Genomic DNA, 6,833 nt, shown 5'->3' on the forward strand with positions numbered 1-6,833 from the left:
ACTATATTTTGAAAAATAATGAAGAGTAAATGATTTAGTGTCCATAACATAATTTGGGGTTCCAAGATTATGATTCACCAAACCCAAATCTAAATAAGTTATAACTCTTGAAACTGTCACGCACATTTGATATGTTTTCTAAACAATATTTTAGAAAATAAAATCTACTAATAATCAATCAATATTATTAATGTTTAGAATTTATAAATAATTGAATACAAAATTTACAATACTTACGGATTGTAAATATAATCAATCTTTTTAGCTCTAGAATTTATAAATAATTGAATACAAAATTTACAATACTTAAAATTTATTAAACAATTGCTTTTACTACCCAGCAAGAGTAAATTTCCTAAAATTACATAATATATCTACAACATTAGAGGAAAATGAAACAAACATATTTTCTAGAGCAACATACATCAACTAATTGCATATCCCCACCATATAAAGCCCAAGAAATCCAATGACATGAGAGAGGCCCGAAGGAAAACCTAAAAGTGGTAAAAGAGAGAAGTGAGGATCAAAAAGTAACTAACCATTCGTGCAAAAAAAAAATGAGTAAATATGCTGAGATTGTAAAATAACACTGTAACCCTTGAATATACATGTTAATGTAAATATGAAGTTCAATTTGACAAAATAAAATACTCACTCTTTAACCAAAGAAAACCCCTTCTGTTTGTCTCATTTCCGAGCCCCAAAAACCCCTACCATCTATTCTTGTATTGTTTACCTGGAAATAAAATAAAAATACAACAAAGTAAACATCTTCAACCTTAGAATTGAATGGAACTGAAATTGGAAGAAAATGAGAGTAAATCAAGTAAATTATAGAAAATTGAACATGTAGGGTCAAATATATACCTTTAACCATGGGAATAACTCCAAAAACAAATGTAGAAGAAAACCCGTCCGAAGCTGAAAAGGTTTGTACTAAGATAGGTTGTGAGGGAGGAAATTTAAATTGAAAAATTATATAAATCAAAACCTAGTGGATAAGATATTTGAAAGAACAGAAAATGAAGGAGGAAACAATAACAAAATAGAATATAGGGTGAGAAAAGATGAAACTGAATCAGTTTCCCAAAAAAAAAAAAAAAAAGGAAAAATAAATTCGAAGCAGTTGAGGAAGAATGAAGTTGAGGGACCGAGTTTTAGAGAGCAGAGAGTAGTGGAAGGGATTATGTTTGAGATTAATTATACCAAAAAAATTTAAAATTCAAGGAATTGACACATCATTATTGATAATTCTAAAAATTCAAGAAAATTACATATCACCAGTTTGTCTACAGCTTTAGTATATAGTGTAAATTCTATTACAAGTCCAGAGGGCAAACTTAAAGCATAATCTCCAACAGCGAGGGCGGCAACTCTTGCTCCATTTCCTACTCGCAAGTTTATGCTTCCTTTCTTTAATTCCTTAGTCCGATTTAGTTCCTGCATATTTGTACAAATATGAAATCCTCATCCGGTATCAAGTACCTAAGATCCAGACTGTGAAATTGTATTTATTTCAATATAAAACATATCAAATGTTGAAGCACCGTCTTTTCCCTTCTTGAGGGAGGCTAGGTACTGCTTACAGTTCCTTCTCCAATGCCCGTCTTTACCACAGAAGTGGCATTCTCCTTTGGGCTTCTTCACTTCCTTTCCCTTAGCTCTAGTGGGCATGGCCCTCTTGCCTCTCTTGGGATGTTTAGGATTGGGAAAATTCCTCTTCCTCTTCTTTGATCCCTCTATGACAAGAGCCGGTATTGCCTTGTCTTTCTTCATATTGGGCTCAACTGACTTGAGCATATTTGCAAGCTCTTCAAGAAATGTTTGCAAGTCATTCATCTGGTAGTTCATGATGAACTGTGAATAACTCTCTGGGAGGGATTGAAGAATTAAGTCTATGCTTAGTTCGTTATCCATCGCGAATCCAATACTAGAAAGCTTGGTAATATAGCCAATCATCTTGACACAATGTGTCATCACAGATGTGCCCTCTTGCATCCTACAACGATATAGCAATTTTGATATCTCGTAGCGTTCGCACCTGGTCTGTTTCCCAAACAATTCCTTTAGGTGCATTATGATGGAATATGCATCCATTTCCTCATGTTGCCTTTGTAATTCCGGTGTCATCGATGCAAGTATGATGCATCCCGCATGATCGTCATCAGCCTTGTGCTTCTGGTAAGCATCAATTTCTTCGATGGGAGCATCATCAGCTGGGATAGGGGGTATCGATGTATCAAGTACATACCCTATCTTATCGAACTTCAAAACGATTTTGAGGTTACGAAACCAGTCGGTGAAGTTTGAACCGTTCAACTTGTTATCGGTAAGTATATTTTGCAGATTGGTTTTAGTCATGATTTTAGGAGTGTTTTAATTTAAACCTGAGAGTGAGAAAGAGTAAACGTACGTTATTCATTTGCTTTAAAATACATCAATCTAAAATTATAGGTCTTTTAGTTCATTTTAGATTGCTCCCACTATTTTGCCAAATTAATAGCCCTCCATATTAATTCGAAGAATTTCACAAATCCTTTAGTGAGCTAGGATCCTAACTCCTGAGATTTCACCTTGAGTTTGCTCAACAAGCTAGTCTCATTTGTTGGGTAGATTCATGTAATCAATCACATATTTGATGTGATTCCTAGGTTATTGGGTTACTAACCACATTAGTAACTAGGGTAAATTCCAAAAAAAAACCCTGTGGTTTGATGTTGTTCCAAAAAAACCCTTGTGGTTTGTTTTTACCAAAAAAAAGGACCGTGGTTTCACCGTTACCCGAAAAACGGAAAATGACTTAACACCGTTAAAAATGCTGACGTGGCAAGGGGTAGAGTTGGAAATTTTTTATTTTTCATTTAATTTTTTATTCTTCTTCTTCTTCTTCTTCTTCTAAAGTTATATAAATAATTAACATCAAATTTGATAAATCGATTCATCTTTGAAATACAATTTCTCCGAATTCGGATCGCTCGTGTTCAACGGATTCCATTCCGTTCCATCGACGCCATTGATTTCTGGATTCAATTTCTTCATCCAACCGAGCATGTGGTTGAAGGAGCGATTCTCCATTACTAGAACTACTACGGTTTTGATCGGATTTCCATTGATTTTTTTGGGAATCTGACAGATTTCTAGAAATTTCCAGAACCAAAAATCTGGAAATTTCCAGATTTCTTCGCTGCAACTTATCGATCCAAAACCAAAAAGAATGGCGGCCACCTCAGTTCATCAGTTGGCTTAGTGGATAATTAATTTATTTAGAGCCAAGGATTGATAACGATTGCAAGTAGCACTTTACCTTTTGCAACAACAAGATACTGGAATGCAAAGTAACATTAATTTCCTTAATTTCCTTATTCCAGCAGCACTTCACCTGCTTCTTCTCTTTTCTTAATTTCCTTATTCCATTTCTCAAATTCATCTTTCTTTCCTCCGAGCGCACTGTCTAACGCTCTCCTAGCTTGTTCCTGCACAAAATGTATCAAATCAATGCTCAATGTATCTAGAGACCATTGGAGACCGTGGAGAAATTAATGTTGGAATCGAAAGAGGATTTGGAGACGTAAGACGAAGAAGATGATGAAATCGAAAGAGATTGTATTGTTCCAGTGCCCTCAGGTGGTGGTTCATGTAGCAGTGATGGAGGTCCGGATGAGTAGAAGAAGAAGAAGCTGAGGAAGAGAGAAGAATACGAAGAGAGAAGAAGAAGCCCAGGAAGAAGAAGGGGTTTTTTTTCTTCATTTTAATTTTTTTTGTTTTTTATTATTTTTATTATTTTATTTTAATTTGGACAACTTTACCCTTTGCCACGTCATCAAAACTAACAGTGTTAAGTCATTTTCTGTTTTTCGGGTAACGACGTATAACACAGTCCTTTTTTTTGGTAAAAACAAACCACAAGGGTTTTTTTTGAACAACACTAAACCACATGGGTTGTTTTTGGAATTTACCCTAGTAACTAATATGCTATTCATATTAATCCCAACCATATTGCCCATTAGTTTATGATAACATGAGTTTGCTCATCCAATTATCATAATCTAATTTAAGTATTACCCCATATTCATGAAAAGACAATTTTCAATAATTCAGGTGTTACCATAAGAGCCCGAGCTTGAGTTTTCTCAACAACCCAAAGGCCCCCAGTACTGCCGGCTGAATTATAATATTAGGGAGGGGCACCCGATTTTAATAACTTGCTTATTTACTTAACTTTTAATTAGTGAGAGATTTTATTTTAAGTCTCATAATCTAACTTAGTCTTGATTTACTTTAGCACACATCAAACACATACATTGGTGTTATGGACATATTATCTATATTATTCCGTCGAGCCAGAGACGGAATAAAAGGCCAAACCTAGGGAAATACTAACTATTACATATTTCTCTTTAGGTCCTCCGTCTTCTCCATGGCGCCTTGAAATTACATATTAATTTCTATACTACTAAAGAAAACTTCAATTAATTTTGAAGGGAATTAGATGAGAGGAGAAATTACAATAGATAGTAGATAGGCAGGACTCGCAGGCCCTATTTCAAAAATACCAAAAGACTAAATAGAGGGTCCAAATATGTCCATAACTCTAAACATACATAGACTCAATTAAATAAATTTAATTGGTTGATTACATAATATACTTATGTAATATTTAGGTTAATCACATTAACACATCAAATTAACTTTCATCCAATTTTAATTCTATTAGTTTCGTATCTTATATATTAACCTTTTAGATTAATACAACTATACAAAACAATATTCATGCATATCCCAATTATTTTGATTTTAATTCATTTAATACTTTTGATTTACAAATAGGTAAAACAAACTTTTAAATAAATTTTTCATTCGATAATCAAAACAGAAAACTATTAATTTCCGAACCATATATATATAAATATATTTAAAACTTAATTTTATTTTAAAAAACAATTTTTTAAAACAAATACCCATCGGGCCGGGCCCGTGACGGGCCCGAAGCTATGGCTGCTGCCGTTTAGCAGCAGTCAGCGTCTGGCCCGTCGCTGCCTTGCGGCAGCGGTGGCCAGACGCAACCCGGTTGCTGCCTCACGACTGTTCGGGTCGCGCGGTGCGACCCGAACTGCTGTTCATCATTTTTTTAAATATATATATATATATATATATATATATATATATATATGTGTGTGTGTGTGTGTGTGTTTTAAAACGATTTTAAAACGATTTTTAGAAAATAAGGAAAAAACTTATTAAAGATTTTTTTTCCCGTTTTATCTTTAGAATAATAAAACTATTTTTTTTATCAATTTAACTATAAAACTAATAGATTTTGTTATAATGATTATCAACCAAAATAATCAGGAATATATGCAGAATCTATTTTAATTAACAATTAATTAAAACTTATTTATCTTTAGAATTAATTAATCAAAATCAGTTTCGTTAATTAACCTAACTATAAATATTCATTCAATCTGATTGAAAAACTTCTAAATTTTCATATATGAAATAACGGATTTAACGCAGGCTCTGATACCACTGATGGAAAATAGGCTAACGTTTGGCAGCGGAAATATATAAATTTTAACCTATTTCCATTAACCCAAGATCCGTTAATCGTTATTTCATATAAAGAGGGATAGAAGGAAATACCTTTTGGAGTTCTATCTACCGTTGCAATCGTAGTGCCCACAACTCTTACTCTGAGTTCCCGAGCACAAAACAAAACACAATTCAAAATCAAGTTAGAACTCAACCGTGTAAAACAACCAAAGTAGATTGTCTCTAATTAATCAACACAAGATCAAGGAAAAAGAGAAAAAGATGAAATCAATTGAATCGGCAGGAAGCGGTGGATTATTTCTCCTCAACAAGGGGTGTCGAAATTCTCTCTCCCAGGATTGTCTGTGTTGGTCGAAATTTACCAATAGGGGGGTTATAAATACTCTCTTGTATCTAAACCCTAGTTAGATAGAATTAGGTTACTGAATAAGAATTTAATTCGGAATATAATTCTTATTTATTATTTACAATTATATCTTAAATATAAAGATAATAATAATAACCTTATAGGATAATAATAGGAGCAATTTAATTTCATTAAACTTCCTAACTTGTTTATCCTTTAATTAATTTAATTCACAATTATAATCTAATTAGAATTGTTTAAAAATCAAATTAATTATTTATGTATTTTACTAGATAAAATTGCCCCCCCTCATTTACTGGGCCTTAGTGGACTCAGTTGGGCTTCCATCAATTAATTAACATCTGTTTCTCTTTTGGGCTCCAAGTCTTATGTGTGACCTATTAGGTTCTTATTGCTTCTAGTCGTATGCAACTATTAAATTAATTTTCTCAGAATTATATTTAATCTTTGCATAACGGAATGAGTGCGCGAAATGTGATTAGCAAATCCGAAACATTCCCCCAGAGCTATAAGAAGACAGGTTGATTCTGTCGTTGACCTTTCCGTATTAGTTACAGTATAATTCGATCCTTTATCAATTACATCCTTGAACTGAATCTTATGACTATGGATAATGTCAAGTCACATATAGCGAGACGTTCGTTTTACTTGTACAGGCCGAGTCAACTCCAATTACATAGGTTAAGTGAAATTTGTATTTCAAGTTTTAAGTTATCACCTTGCAAAGATTTAGAGTCAAGTCTTCCACAAGCGATCCTTGGACGTATCTCCCATTTATCGGGAGTGACAAATGCTCAATCCAATGTATAACTATCCTGCAATTACTTCCTGTGACACCCAACGTCTGCCGTTTGATAGGGGTATTTTACCCCTATCTTTTAGCGTGATTTACGAGTTGATTTTGGATAAAATA

General features: G+C 33.4%; 1 long non-coding RNA gene across 1 annotated transcript; it reads right to left on the minus strand.

Annotated features, from left to right (window-relative positions):
• Window positions 1–306: 306 nt before the first annotated feature.
• On the minus strand, window positions 307–1,135 carry LOC136225800 (uncharacterized). The gene is made up of 3 exons (XR_010687315.1): window positions 871–1,135; window positions 659–739; window positions 307–497 (listed from the first exon to the last, which is right to left on the minus strand). It is a non-coding gene; the product is annotated as an uncharacterized lncRNA (long non-coding RNA).
• Window positions 1,136–6,833: the final 5,698 nt, after the last annotated feature.

Source organism: Euphorbia lathyris, chromosome 4, assembly GCF_963576675.1.
Source record: "Euphorbia lathyris chromosome 4, ddEupLath1.1, whole genome shotgun sequence".
NCBI lineage: Eukaryota > Viridiplantae > Streptophyta > Magnoliopsida > Malpighiales > Euphorbiaceae > Euphorbia > Euphorbia lathyris.